The sequence below is a fragment of the Mchenga conophoros genome, linkage group LG12 (assembly GCF_057382185.1).
Source record: "Mchenga conophoros isolate Kocher_MC1m ecotype Shallow Benthic linkage group LG12, M_conophoros_male_GT1.1, whole genome shotgun sequence".
Classification (NCBI taxonomy): Eukaryota; Metazoa; Chordata; class Actinopteri; order Cichliformes; family Cichlidae; genus Mchenga; species Mchenga conophoros.
In genome coordinates, this window is record NC_140537.1 from 37,784,520 (window position 1) to 37,799,814 (window position 15,295).

Here is a 15,295-nt window from a genome sequence, read left to right on the forward strand (position 1 = left end):
CTTTCGATTTAATCTGAGCAGACTCGAGCTGTACAATCAGTGATGGATTTTCAGTTAGTGAGGTCAATAAAGAAGCTTGTGTGGTTCAATGATCGGTTTATCAGCATGTTTCTCCCTTTGTTTTTATATTTTAATGTTATGTTGAGTTACTCACCTTGAGTGTTCGCCACTAACCTTCTCCGCAAGAAAAGTGAAAGTATTCAACAAGCTTAACGTTTGACAAGTACGAGCTTGCGCTGCAATCATGCTTTTCTGTTTTTTTACCGTAACTGGTAAAGCAGCAAATAAACACTGAACATTTCAACTGTGACATTTGTGAGGTTGATTTAAACCCGTCATTCTTGTTACTCTTGACCAATAAAATCTTAAAAACTGTCTAAAAGTTTACCTGCACGAGACGACCGCGAAAATGGCAAAACAAATTTACGTCACCACACCGATGCTGTTTACAGGACAAGTCGGCGATCTGGAGAATCTCGTCTTCGTTATCGTTCCTCGCTTTTTATTACTCCGATTTCAGCTTTTTCGCCCCACAACTACAGTATGCAATTTACTTTGTGTGCATTGAAATTGAGTCGAGTCAACTAGCGCCCCCTGTGGCTAAATGCCATAGCCAGATTATTCCTCATTCATCTCCAAGAATGAGGGGAGCCCAGCTGGTGCTCCGTATGTAAGGAGAACTATCCTGGATCCAGGTGCGGATCTAGAGAAATTTTCTTAGGGTGGGATGGAAATCAAGTGGGCTGTCAAAATGAAAGCCTTTTCTAAAAAATAAAGAAAAACACATATGCAGGTGTTACATATGGTTAAAATGATTCAAATGCAATAAGTATACACGTTCTATATATTCTGTAACTTCATTTTCCGTAGCCCACATAATTAAACATTTCAGTTACATTAAAGATGTGAATTTTGATGTTATATACTGCATGACCTGTATAATAAATAAACATGTAGTCCAATAAACATAAAATCCAGAAAGCTACACAACATGGAGTGGTTAATTTACAAACAAGTGTAATTTAAGTTTCACACTTTTTTGCCCCCAAAAACTCAAACGCTCACATGCTTACAGTGGGCCAAAAAGTATTTATTCAGCCACCAATTTTGCAAGTTCTCCCACTAACAAGATGAAGGAGGCCTGTAATTTTACCCATAGGTATACCTAAAAACAAAATCCAGAAAATCACATTGTTTGATTTTTAAACAATTTCTTTGCAAATTATGTTAGAAATTTTGGTCAATAACAAATGTTCATCTCAATACTTTGTTAAAAACCCTTTGGTGGCAATAACAGAAGTCAAACATTTTCTGAAAATCTTCACGAGGTTTGCACACACAGTAGCTGGTATTTTGGCCCATTCCTCCATGCAGATCTCCTCTAGAGCAGTGATGTTTCGGGGCTGTCACTGGGCAACACGGACTTTCAACTCCCGCCACAGATTTTCTATGGGGTTGAGGTCTGGAGACTGGCTAGGCCACTCCACGACCTTAAAATGCTTCTTACGGAGCCACTCCTTTGTTGCCCGGGCGGTGTGTTTTGGATCATTGTCATGTTGGAAGACCCAGCCTCGTTTCATCTTCAAAGTTCTCACTGATGGAAGGAGGTTTTGGCTCAAAATCTCACGATACATGGCCCCATTCATTCTGTCCTTAACACGGATCAGTCGTCCTGTCCCCTTGGCAGGAAAACAGCCCCATAGCATGATGTTTCCACCCCCATGCTTCACAGTAGGTATGGTGTTCTTGGGATGCAACTCAGTATTCTTCTTCCTCCAAACACGACGAGTTGAGTTTATACCAAAAAGTTCTACTTTGGTTTCATCTGACCACATGACATTCTCCCAATCCTCTGCTGTATCATCCATGTGCTCTCTGGCAAACTTCAGACGGGCCTGGACATGCACTGGCTTCAGCAGCGGAACACGTCTGGCACTGCGGGATTTGATTCCCTGCCGTTGTAGTGTGTTACTGATGGTGACCTTTGTTACTTTGGTCCCAGCTCTCTGCAGGTCATTCACCAGGTCCCCCCGTGTGGTTCTGGGATCTTTGCTCACCGTTCTCATGATCATTTTGACCCCACGGGATGAGATCTTGCGTGGAGCCCCAGATCGAGGGAGATTATCAGTGGTCTTGTATGTCTTCCATTTTCTGATGATTGCTCCCACAGTTGATTTTTTCACACCAAGCTGCTTGCCTATTGTAGATTCACTCTTCCCAGTCTGGTGCAGGTCTACAATACTTTTCCTGGTGTCCTTCCAAAGCTCTTTGGTCTTGGCCATGGCGGAGTTTGGAGTCTGACTGTTTGAGGCTGTGGACAGGTGTCTTTTATACAGATGATGAGTTCAAACAGGTGCCATTCATACAGGTAACGAGTGGGGGACAGAAAAGCTTCTTACAGAAGACGTTACAGGTCTGTGAGAGCCAGAGATTTTCCTTGTTTGAGGTGACCAAATACTTATTTTCCACCCTGATTTACGAATAAATTCTTTACAAATCCTACCATGTGAATTCATGGATTTTTTTTCACATTCTGTCTCTCACAGTTGAAGTGTACCTCTGGTGCAAATTACTGACCTCTGTCATCATTTTAAGTGGGGGAACTTGCACAATCGGTGGCTGACTAAATACTTTTTTGCTCCACTGTAACAACAACACCTCATCCATTCTTAGGCACTACAGAGCTTTGCATGAGAATAAGGGGAACACCGATTGTGCAGCAAGACCAGGTGAGCCATCAAATGCCATGATAATACAGCATGCAGTAATGTTACTAAATGATATAACAATATTATACAGCTGTAATAAGTTACGTGTGTGATATTTATATTTGTGCTTTGTCTTTATTGTCTTTCCTCAGGAGAACAATCTCAAATAGATGAAGACCTGGTTAGCATGGTGTTTGAGGACTCCCAGCCATTTAGCATTGTGGAGGACAAAGGATTCAAAAGATTTGTTAAATCATTAAATCCTAGCTATGTTCTCCCCACTAAAGGTTATAAAAGCAGTGAAAATTTAGTTTTTACAGAATAAAATGTGAACAGGCAGGACTGAGTGTGTAGCTGTCCATACCTCAACGTTACAAAAGCACAACTACTGTCCACACCCCAACCACACCTCACCTCACAGTAAATGATCATTTCCATTTTAAGCATTTCCAAATGATCATTTTCCATACTGCCACTATAAATATACACAGTATACTGCATCACTACAATATAGATGTTTTACACACTCCTTTTGTTGTTGACATTTACAGGCTGTGTGCAAAAGGCCACACTCTTCAAATTCATGCCAGCTAATATTTTTACGTCCAGTAGGTGTCCTGCTAGAGCAAATGAAGCTTCATGAAGCTTTGCGCTGGGGTGAACCAATTGGATGAAAAGCTTCAGTGCTTCATGAAGCTTCATCTGCCCATCACTAGTGATGGGACGTTCTGTATCGAGGCTTCGGAGCGTGTGTCGAGTAATGGAGGGGGCGTTTCCGCGAAGCGCGTATCGAGGCTTGCTTCATTTATGGGAGGAGCTGAAAATGATGACGTCCGAAGCCTCGCTGCCCGGCTGTACCACGTGACTGGTTCATGAAGTGGTTCGAACTTTGCCGCGAGATATGACAGCGATATAAACCCCTCAGACTTCATTCAAAAATGTGGGTGTTTGATGGAGAGTTGCGGTTAGTGAGAGTTTGGAGACCGTATGGAGGTTTATGAGAGTGAGGAAAGTCAGGAGAGAATGGAGCCAGCTAAGAAGAGGAGGATGTCCTCCCCTGTGTGGGAACATTTTGATCTTATTCCTCCCAACAAGGTATTTCTACAGAAGATGTATTTTCATGATACTGATGGTGCAATACAATTTATGTTGAGCTGTCTGTACTTTTGTACAAGGTGAAGTGTTTGCTATGTGCCAGGGAGCTGGGATATAACAGCAACACCTCATCCATGCTTAGGCACTACAGAGCTTTGCATGAGAATAAGGGGAACACCGATCGTGGAGCAAGACCAGGTGAGCCATCAAATGCAATGATAATATAGGATGCAGTAATGTTACTAAATGATATAACAATATTATACAACTGTTATAAGTTACGTGTGTGATATTTATATTTGTGCTTTGTTCTCCTGAGGAAAGACAATAAAGATAATCTCAAATAGATGAAGACCTGGTTAGCATGGTGATTGAGGACTCCCAGCCATTTAGCATTGTGGAGGACAAAGGATTCAAAAGATTTGTTAAATCATTAAATCCTAGCTATGTTCTCCCCACTAAAAAGGTCATAAAAGCGGTGAAAATTTAGTTTTTACAGAATAAAATGTGAACAGGCAGGCCTCAGTGTGTAGCTGTCCATACCTCAACGTTACAAAAGCACAACTACTGTCCACACCCCAACCACACCTCACCTCACAGTAAATGATCATTTCCATTTCAAGCATTTCCAAATAATCATTTCCCATACTGCCACTATAAATATACACAGTATACTGCCATCACTACAATATACATGTTTTACACACTCCTTTTGTTGTTGACATTTACAGGCTGTGTGCAAAATGCCACACTCTTCAAATTCATGCCAGCTATTATTTTTACGTCCAGTAGGTGTCCTGCTAGAGCAAATGAAGCTTCATGAAGCTTCGCGTTGGGGTGAACCAATTGGATGAAAAGCTTCAGTGCTTCATGGGGCTTCATCTGCCCATCACTACCCATCACTACCGCTCAGTTAAGAACTACTCACAAAGAGCCACGCACGGTGGGGCTAGTCACACACAGCAGGCCTTTTCCACACTTAGACCAGACTCACACACTGACCATCACAGAGGAAATCCACCAGAAGCCTCTCCCACATCCACACTGCTCTTCTCAAGCTTATATCACCTCTGAGGGTAATTGGTGGTAAACGAGGGCAGATGAGCAACAGGTGTGTCCTAAAAGGAGAAGGCAGGGGCAGAGAGAGACAGGGGAGGGGCAATAAAGAAGGAGGAGGAGAGGGAGAGGACAACACCACGCCCACAGCCTCACAGGATGTAACATCCCCCCCCCTTACATTCACACTATACAAAAGACAGAACAAACGCATCATTATGTGCTGCGCGAGAGGGCATCAGCCACCAGATTTTCAGTCCCTTTCTTGTGTTGGATAACCAGATCATAATCCTGCACCAGCAATGCCAAGCGCATTAGTCGCTGGTTGTGGTTGTACATGCGTTGGAGGAAAGTAAGGGGATTGTATACATATGTATCTGTATACACCGTTACTGGAAAGGAGCTAGAGCCCACATACACAGTGAAGTGCTGCAAGACTGGGTGACACATACCCTCTGCGTCGTCCTGCAACAGCAGTTCCGGTGGCACTGGCGTCGACTTCCAGTTTGAAAAGCTGAGAGAAGTTGGGGGCAGCCAGCACTGGGGCGCTGCAAAGGAGGGATTTTGCAGACTCAAATGCATGCTGGCATTCCCCTGACCACTCAAAAGGGATTTTGGGGCTACATAGCTTTGTCAAAGGGGCCACAACTACCGCAAAGTTCTTGCAAAAACAGCGATAGTATCCAGTCATGCCCAGGAACCACTTTAACTCCCGCCTAGTGGCTGGGGCCGGGTAGCTGAGGACAGCCTCGACTTTTGCCTCTACCGGGCGAACCTGCCCGAAACCCACCTGCTTTCCCAGGTAGGTGACTGCTGCTTTGGCAAACTCGCACTTAGCGAGATTTAGAGTTAACGAGGCTTTGGCCAACCGCTGGAACGCTCTTCCCACGTGTCTGTGTATATCGCTACATCATCCAAGTACACATTACACTGAGGCACATCCCCCAACACCAGCTGCATTAAACGCTGAAATGTGGCCGGAGCGTTTTTCATGCCAAACGCCATCACGGTGTATTGCATGAAATGGTCGGGTGTGACAAATGCAGAAATGTCGGAGACTCTGGGGGTCAAAGGCTCCTGCCAATACCCTTTAAGAAGGTCCAGTTTGGAAATGAATGTGGCAGGACCTATATTATTAATGCAATCCTCCATACGAGGAAGTGGAAAAGAATCAGAGACAGTCACTGCATTTACCTTCCGGTAGTCGTGCAGAAACGTGGGGTGCCATCAGACTTGGGCGTAAGCAAACATGGGGAGCTCCAAGGGCTGTGGCTCGGTTGTGCCAAACCATTCTCTACTAAATAACTGACTTCCTTCTTCATCACCTTGCGCTTTCCCATGGGGCAGCGGTACGCGTGCTGTTTGATTGGGGTTGCGTCACCAACATTGATATCATGTTCACAAACACTAGTATGTGAGGGCACATCACCAAAGAGAGAAGGGTAAGAGTGCAGTAGGCTAAGCACATCTTTGCATTGTGAAGGGGACAGATGAGAAAAGTGGGCCGTTACCTCGGCTAAGTAAGCTGAATTCGCCAACCGCCCACACTGTTGTCCCTCAGAAAGCATATGCAGATCGTCGTCAGCACTGGCCTCTACGCTCAGCACGGTGGCAGAGACAGAGCTGGAGGTTGCTGCGCTGGCAACAGTCTCATGGGTTTCCCTATCATGGTAGGGTTTTAACATGTGGCACAGGCGTGTTTTCCTCCTGCGTTCTGGAGTACTGAGGACATAATCTGTCTCAGACACCTTCCTCACTATAACATACGGTCCCGCAAAACGGGCCGAAAGAGCAGAACCAGGCACCAGTAGCAACACTAAAACTTTATCTCCATCCTGAAAATGTCTTTTCACAGTCTTTCTGTTGTTCCACTTCTTCATGCTTGCCTGGGAAGTACACAGGGCCTCTTTTGCTAATGAGGTAGCACGTTGCCAGCGATCCCTACACGTCTTCACAAAATCTGCCACGTTAGTTTTTGGAACACCCTCACTAAGGAACCTCTCTTTCAACATCTTTAGTGGGCCCCGCACCTCGCGGCCAAACACAAGGGTAGCTGGGCTGAACCCTAAGGACTCCTGCTTAACATTGCGTATCGCCAACAGTACAAAGGGGACACCACCATCCCAGCTTCTGCCTGTGTCATGGCAGTACTTTTTCAGCATGGCCTTAAGTGTGTGGTGCCAACGCTCAAGTGCACCCTGCGACTCTGGGTGATAAGCACTGGACACAGAATGAGAAATGCCAAGGGAGATTAAAGTCTGTTTAAATGCTCGGGATAAGAAGTTAGTTCCCTGGTCTGGTTGCACTGTTTTTGGGAGACCAAAGGTGGTAAAAAATTAGATTAGCGCCTTAGTAATGTTTGCAGTGGTGATCCTCCGCAGAGGAATTGCTTCGGGGAACTGCGTGGACAAGCACATTATGGTCAATAAAAACTGATTACCTGCCCGTGTTCTTGGCAACGGACCAACACAATCGACCAAAACATGCTCAAATGGCTCACCAACAGCAGGTATTGGACATAGTGGGGCGGGGGGCACAGTTTGGTTTGGTTTGCCCACCAGTTGACACGTGTGACAAGTATTACAATACCTTGCAACATCTGCCTTCATTGCCGGCCAGAAGAAGTGCTGCAGAACACGGTCATATGTTTTAGTTATCCCCAAATGTTATATATATGTTGTTTTATATATTTTATTTTATTATTTTTTACTATTTAATTTGTAAAAATGTGTATACACACACACACACACACACACACACACACACACACACACACACACACACACACACACGTAGAAAAACATTTAGTATACACATCCAGAAATGCATACACTATTATATATTGTACATATATTTATTAGTTTCAGGTTGGCCATTCTTGTATTTTGCTGTTGTGTTTTGCACACCTCTGTTGCTTGTGGGGCTCGCACACAAGAATTTCACTCGCATGTGCTGTGCCAGTGTGCCTGCACATGTGATGTGACAATAAAAGTGATTTGATTTGATTTGATTTGAAATGTCCTGACCATGAATGGTCATGGGCTAATTGTAGCACGTGCTGACACAAACTAGCCGGGACTACTATCTGTTGGACTACACTCCAGTCCTCCCCTGGCTTTGAGGTCCACCTGCGCATTAACAATCCATCACAAACAGAAAATCTGCAAAGATCTGCAAAGAGTGGTGCGCTCAGCCGAACGCATCATTCAATCACAGCTCCTTGACCTGCTGTCCATCTACACCAAGCAGTGTAAGTCCAAAGCTAGGAAGACTATGATGGACCTCTCCCATCCCAACAATGGACTCTTCTCACTGTTGAGGTCTGAGAAGCGCTTCCGCTCCCTTAAGGCCAAAACAGAGAGAATGAGGAGGAGCTTCTTCCCACAGGCTATTCGGGCCCTGAACCAGGTGTAGGACTGGACTCTCACACACGTCACCACACGCACCACCACACATTTCCTATAATCCTATAATTTATAATCTTTATAATCTCTTCTGCTATTTGCACATTCTTTACTGTAAATTCCTAAGTTAATTTGTAAATTCTGTAGTAAACTGTAAATTGTAAATATTGTAAAACTTTTCTTCTGTCATTTAATGGTCGGGCATTGTACAGCTACAAGCATTTCACCCCCATGTCATACTGTGTATGGTTGTGTGTGTGTGACAAATAAAATTTGAATTTGAATTTGAAAATGTCTGCTTCCTGTCTCCTGTCGGACCATCACTCTCATCTACGGCGGCAAAACATTTGGCTAACGACGGGTCCTCTTTCTGAGCTATAATAAGGGCCTCCCGTGGGAGGAGAGGGGGGGCTGCGGGTTCAGGAGCAGGCTACTTCTTGAGCCACTTCCTTGGCATCAGGACCCACCTCCTCCTCAGAGGGCATCACATCCTTTTCCAAAATAGAGCCGACCACTGACTCTGACATGTCAACCACTTCTCCCTACCGATGGGCGTGTGACCAGGTAAGAACACCTACAGGAAATACATCCGGGTGCTGCCGGCTTAAAACATCTGATAAAGGACTTGGGTCAGGAGTCTTTGTGACCTCTGGGGTAGGATAAACCTTCCCGCCTGCAATGTCATTGCCCATTATGAAATCCACGCCTTCAATTGGGAAGCAAGGACACACAGCTACAGGAAAAATACCACTTACTAGGTCACTCTGCACCCAGACTCGATGGAGGGGGGCGGGCACATAAGTCATTCCAACGCCTCTAACAATAACATCAGTGCCGCTGGCAGTCTTTTCATCAAAGGCAAGTGCACTGGCCAGTATGGGGGACTATGAGCCACCTGTGCCACGTAAAATGGTCACAGTACGCCCATCTTCAGGCTCACTTGAGAGTGACACCGCTCCTTTGAAAATGAAGGGTTTAAAACATTCACCAGGAGTCTCAGTGCTAAGGGGTCTGTTAATAGGGGAAGCGATTTTAATCAGCCCTATCCCTTTTGGCTTACGTGGTGTTGAAGCTGGCTGTCTTCGCTTTTAGGCCTTGCAGTCCGCTATTACAGTTTTTTCTGAATGCTTAAACCCTAACTGTGATTCCTGTAGCACAATCTCTAAAACTATTCAGACTTATAGCAAAACCACTCACTGAGTTTGCAAAACTAAAAGCACAAAAACTGCTTTGCACTCAGTTTGCAATTTCGTAACACACACTCTGCAAAACTGTAGGCACAATTCACTGCACAACACTCAATTTCCAAATTTCCAACACACTCCTAGCAAAAGTATACACATGTATGGCTATCATTAACACTAATTTGCCAACTGTCTGGCACACTTTCACATGTGAAAACTGTTTTAGATAATTAGTTCACTTTGCAGTCAGCCTAAGCACTATAATACAGGTAAGCTGTGTGTGCGGAGTACAATGGAGGGAGCAGAAAGAGTGAGAAGTAGAGGAGGCCGAGGAAGAGGACGTGGAGGTGAAGAAGTAGGATGAAGAGGACGACAAGGACAAGGAGGAGCAAGAGGAAGACGAGGAGGAGGGAGAGGAAGCATGTTCACTGCAGACCACGTAACCCATATAGTCATTATGGCGGTTGCAAATAATCCTATACTTGGAAATAAACACTTCTGTTTGTTTTGATGTGTTTGAATAAACACCAGGGCCCTATTTCAGGAAGCCGGTTTAGTGGAAAAACTGAGTAAGTATACCCTGAGTTAACGAAAACTCTGGGTTTTCGGTTTCACAAAGCGAGTTCAGCTGCAGCCTGAGTGAGTCACTATGACGACACACGCCGTGAAGCTAACCTGCCCCCTAGCAGGTTTACTACAACTAACCCTGACTGTCTCCGCCCCTTTGTCGGAAACCTGACAGTAGGAAGTGTCGGACATGGCGTGCCACTTCCTTGAAGAGCCAGTAGATGTTGAAGCCCAAATTCTCCGCAGAGCTCTCCGCCGGGAGAGAGTGATCAGAGCGCGTCTGGACATTTTATCATTTCCTGATGATTTCCTGTGCGAACGTTACCGTTTCTCAGCACAATCTATAATTTATTTGGATAACATCCTCAGGCCATATATTACGCATGTGACACATCGCGGACATGCTCTCAGTTCTGTACATATTATTTGTATTGCACTTCGGTTTTTTGCAAACGGGAGCTTTCTGTATAATATTGGTGACGCTGAGCACGTTTCCAAGGCTACCGTCTGTCGGGCAGTCAGGAATGTTACAGTTGCACTGAAACGTCTCCTGCACTCGTTTGTGGTGTTCCCCGGTCATAGACCCACAAGATTTATCAAAGAGGGATGCCACAAAATTGCAGGTATCAGGATGAACAAAACTTAATATATGATGTGGTGATACTTGGACTACTACTTAAATTGCACATTTATTTTCAGGGTTCCCAGGCGTGATTGGCTGTATAGATGGCACTCACATTCCAATCATTGCTCCTTTAGTAAATGAAGGAGACTATGTGAACAGGAAGTCTTTCCACAGCATTAATGTACAGGTACATAGTTCCCTGTAGCATGTCAAACTAACAAATTATTTCATTATAGTAATGGATGCTAATTTGTGTTCTCTGCACTGTGAAGATCATATGTGATGCTGCCAACATTATCACAAATGTGGAAGCCAAGTGGCCAGGCTCTGTTCATGACTCACAAATATTCCGTGAATGTACACTGAGCACAAAATTTGGACATGGTGAGTTGAGAATACTTTAAAATATATAAAGACCAATTGCTTCAGGGACATTTGAACTGAAGTGTATCCTTCTGTCTTAGGAGAGTTCACTGGCTACTTGCTTGGTGATAGGGGGTATCCATGTTTACCCTATTTGCTTACCCCTTACCCTGACCCTGAACCGGGCCCACAGCAGCGATATAATCTGGCTAATTGCAGGACAAGAGCCAGAATTGAAATGACTATCGGAATGCTTAAGGCCCGGTTCCAGTGCCTGCAAAGACTCAGGGTCACCCCAGAAAGGGCATGTGACATTATTGTGGCATGTGTGATTCTTCACAACATTGCCACAATTAGAGGAGAACACTGTCCTTCTGAACCAAACATCAGCAGTGATCCAAACCATGAACATCCTGACCCTCCCACGGACATACAAGATGGAAGCGCAGTCAGAGACACCATATGTCACAATCATTTCTTTTGACCCATCACCTCAACATGTTGAAAGAAGAATAAACAGATTTTTTGTTCAACTGGCTTTATTGGTCGCCTGTGTTTCCTGTACACAAAGTATTAAAAGATGTAAACCTCATAAAGTGTCTCTGTTGCTTCCTCCTCTGTAACAGCTGTCAATGTTTCTTCATTATTTTCCTGTAGTAAAGAAATAAACAACATTGCTGTTCTACTGTAAACTCATATAATCTGTGGAGTATTACTCACAACTGCATGTTGGTCTGGCTCAACAGGAGGCTGCACCAGATGCAGTACACCATCACCATCAACTGATAGAATATGAGGTTTATACAGGTCACTTATAACTTACAAGGGACCAAATGGCAATTAACAAACATACCAATCACCTTACACTTCATTATCATTATGCTCTCAAAGACAACCAAGACTGAGGGAAGGCAAAATCAGTAGGAAAATAACTTCACTACAAAATAATCCATTATGGTAAAGAGTTTATCAAATGAATGAGCAGCACTGCAAAGGTGACTGTGAAGAAAGGGTGTATGCACATCATGTATTATTTTGAATTTACCCCCTATGTAGGCACTTGTGTCTTGCGGGGTTATTGCCTCAGAGGATGTCCCCGCAGAGATGCCTTCGGCCACAGGGCGCCCACTGTTTTGGCTGAGGGCCAACTGCTCAGCCTCTGTGAGCGGTGGTGGTGGAGGACCCCCACCTGTTTTTCGGGCCTCCGCTTTTTTTCTGTTGGCTATAACGGGCCACATTTGAGCATACAGAGTAAGCAAATATGTACTTGTAATGTGCTCAGATAATTTCAATAAGTGCTTACAGAAAGAAAATTAATGTAGCCTCTAACTGCAATTGATTTACATGGGACAAACAGACCAAGCACTATGGCTCATAATACAATTACACCTTACCTGTTTGGACTATATTTTTATATTTCATTTTTACTTGCTGCCAGGCACGTTTGGGGCCTGTTGGGTTGCACCTGCGCTCACATCACGTCACAAAATAAAATGTATAAAATAACAAATAAAATAACATATGATAAAATAACGTGTTAAATGGGTGGAAATCCCTCGATCAATGTTTAAATTAACACTCACGCATTGACTCTGTCGGCTATGTTTTGCCATGCATGTGTAACACTTCCAGCTCTTCAAGAATCACAGACGCTCAGAAGGGTTGGCTTTTCACAGTTTACTTCTGCAGAAGACATAAAACACATTCAACAGGTGTCTTCTGGTGGTACCGGCAATTGTAGCTCCCTCACAGTGCAAGCGCGCGCTGTCTTAACAGACTTACAATTAACTTTTTAATAAAGAAAAGGTGAAAAATAATAATTTCTCCCATTTTACAGTCTGTCATACTGAGCTTGTATACAAAAGAAATCTTATGACTAATAAAATACATTCCACAATCGTATAAAACAAAATAACAGGATAAACATAAATACCACCGACTAAACATTTCCCTCTAGTGGACAAATTAACAATAGCGCATTACATCTTCACTTGCTTGTGCTTTACAGACAAAATGGCTGTTAACAAGCTCACATACCTGCAGAAGACATAAAACACATTCAACAGGTGTCTTCTGGTGGTACCGGCAATTGTAGCTCCTACAATGTAAAGCAACATCACAAAAAGCACAGAAAAACGGTAAATCCAAACACATTTCCTGCTATGCGCAGCAACCACTAGGGGGCTGACAAAGACTAACTGCCAAAGAGCATAAATACGGCAGAAACACTATTTAACAGCAACCCGCCTTTGTTTCAGTTACACAGAAACTTTCTAATATCAATATGAACCTATATACATCGACATATATAACTTATGTAACAACATTCACACCAGAAACCATAAAAATGCCAGAGCCTTTCATTACCGGACTTACCCTCACAGTGCAAGCGCGCGCTGTGAGGAGCGGAAGCCTTAGCAGCTTCTAAACGTTAGGGTGAGATCTGGTTTCTGGGTTTTCAAAATAAAATACAATTTAAAAAAAAATGATAAAATTCACACTTAAAATGATAATTAAGAACAGGTAAATGCATGTTTTTCATATGTATTATTAACTCTGTTACACATGCTCCCTTTCTTTTGCAGCTGAGGCTGTGTTACTTTTTTCCGCGGAATTTGCATGTTATCGGCATATGCTGCCATCAGAATTTCAGCCTCAAGCGCTGTGAAATACATTGACCGCGCCTTCTTTCCCTCCGTCTCCATGGTGACTCGCTTAATCTGTGCTCCGCTTATCAGGGCTTTATGTATCCTCGTCCGCGCGCTTCACTTGGGGTTAAAGCAACTCCGCGTTGACTGAACTAATTGTTATCAGCCTTTCTGAAACCGAATATTCCGAGTTGGACAGTTCGGGGTTACTCAACCGTGAGTGTCGTTTTTCACTCTGAGTTTTCTAAACCGGCTTCCTGAAACAGGGCCCTGTACTTGAAGTTTGGATCCCTCTATGCTTATGGATCTATGACAGGAGTATGAGCTCAAACTGACATGGCCTACCTTGTGCACAGGGAAAGCAAACGCCAGATGTGTTTTGTATTCATACCATCAGTGTGCAGTTGGCGCATTGTGTGCTTAGTAGATGATGGCTTGTGTGTACTGTTTGATACGGAAACACCATTTTTACGAAGGTGTGGAGAGTTAATATAGCTGTGTTTGCTTTTGCAAGAGAACTACAATGTTTTGATGATTGGGTGACAGGTTTTCTTATTTGTGTGAAGAGTTTTGCAAAATTAGCCAATAGTTGCAAAAAAAGGGCTTAAGCAATCAGAAAAAACTGTAAATCCAAGGTGCTGTGGTAGAGGCCCCTAGAAGAAGGGGAAGTTTTTTTTTCCATTTTACCACAAAGATTTCAACATATTCTGTGGGCCCATCAAAGTCAGCAGCTTCAAGTAGAGAAACTGTGGTTACATGTAATTTGTACCACTTGGTCCTGATCACAATACATCTTTATAAATACTTTAGACTTTGGAACAGTGAAATTATTGATCATATCAAACTGATTCATTAGTAGGTCATTAGCAAGACTCTGTAGAACTTGTCTGCATGCTGAGGTGGGAACGCCTAACCCTACTCAAGTAAATTTAAATAAATGTGAGTGTTTGGAAAAAAGTACTTCCAAAAGTACTTTTATTGCACCATGTTCATTCACTCACGAGCTGCTGTAACATGAATCAAATGGTTGAACTGCCACCTCAGCATGCAGTCAAGTTCTATAGAGTCTTGCTAATGACCTACTGATGTTATTCAGGTGTGCTGCAGCAGGGACACATGGAAAAGTTTAGGACACCGCCCATCGAGGACTGGAGTTTGACCCCATGCACTAGAGCATAGGTGTCAAACTCTGGCCCGCGGGCCAAATTTGGCCTGCAGCCTAATTTAATTTGGCCCGCAAAGCCATACCAAATTATTATTGGAGCTGGCCAACTGGTATTATACAGCTAATATATATATTGTTTAGTATTAAGCTTTGCTTGTTCCATATTCAGTTTTTCAGCAAAACTTGTTTGAGTCCATAAGAAAAGATTCATTCTTAAATCTGGAGGAAGATTTTTTTTCAATAAATATTAATGTTAGCCCGCGACTTTGTTCCAGTTTTGAATTTTGGCCCACTGTGTATTTGAGTTTGACACCCCTGCACTAGAGGATTGAAGGGTTGAAGCTTTCAGAATAATATAAAATAATCATAGTTTAAATATGTCCTGGGTGCTACACACTACAGTGTACGCTGTACACCTACTTACTGGTTGTGTCGCATCAGTCTGTGTCTCTGAGTTAACTTGTGTTTCTCCTACAGCTC

The 15,295-nt window shown here is 43.5% G+C and overlaps 1 protein-coding gene across 1 annotated transcript in view; it reads right to left on the reverse strand.

Moving 5' to 3' along the window:
- Nucleotides 1-569, reverse strand: part of LOC146563201 (uncharacterized) — a 50,851-nt gene extending 50,282 nt beyond the window's left edge. The window contains exon 1 of the mRNA XM_085295826.1: nt 389-569. The gene's annotated coding sequence lies outside the window, so the exon portion shown is untranslated. The remainder of the gene's footprint in view (nt 1-388) is intronic.
- Between the last annotated feature and the right edge of the window lie 14,726 nt (nt 570-15,295).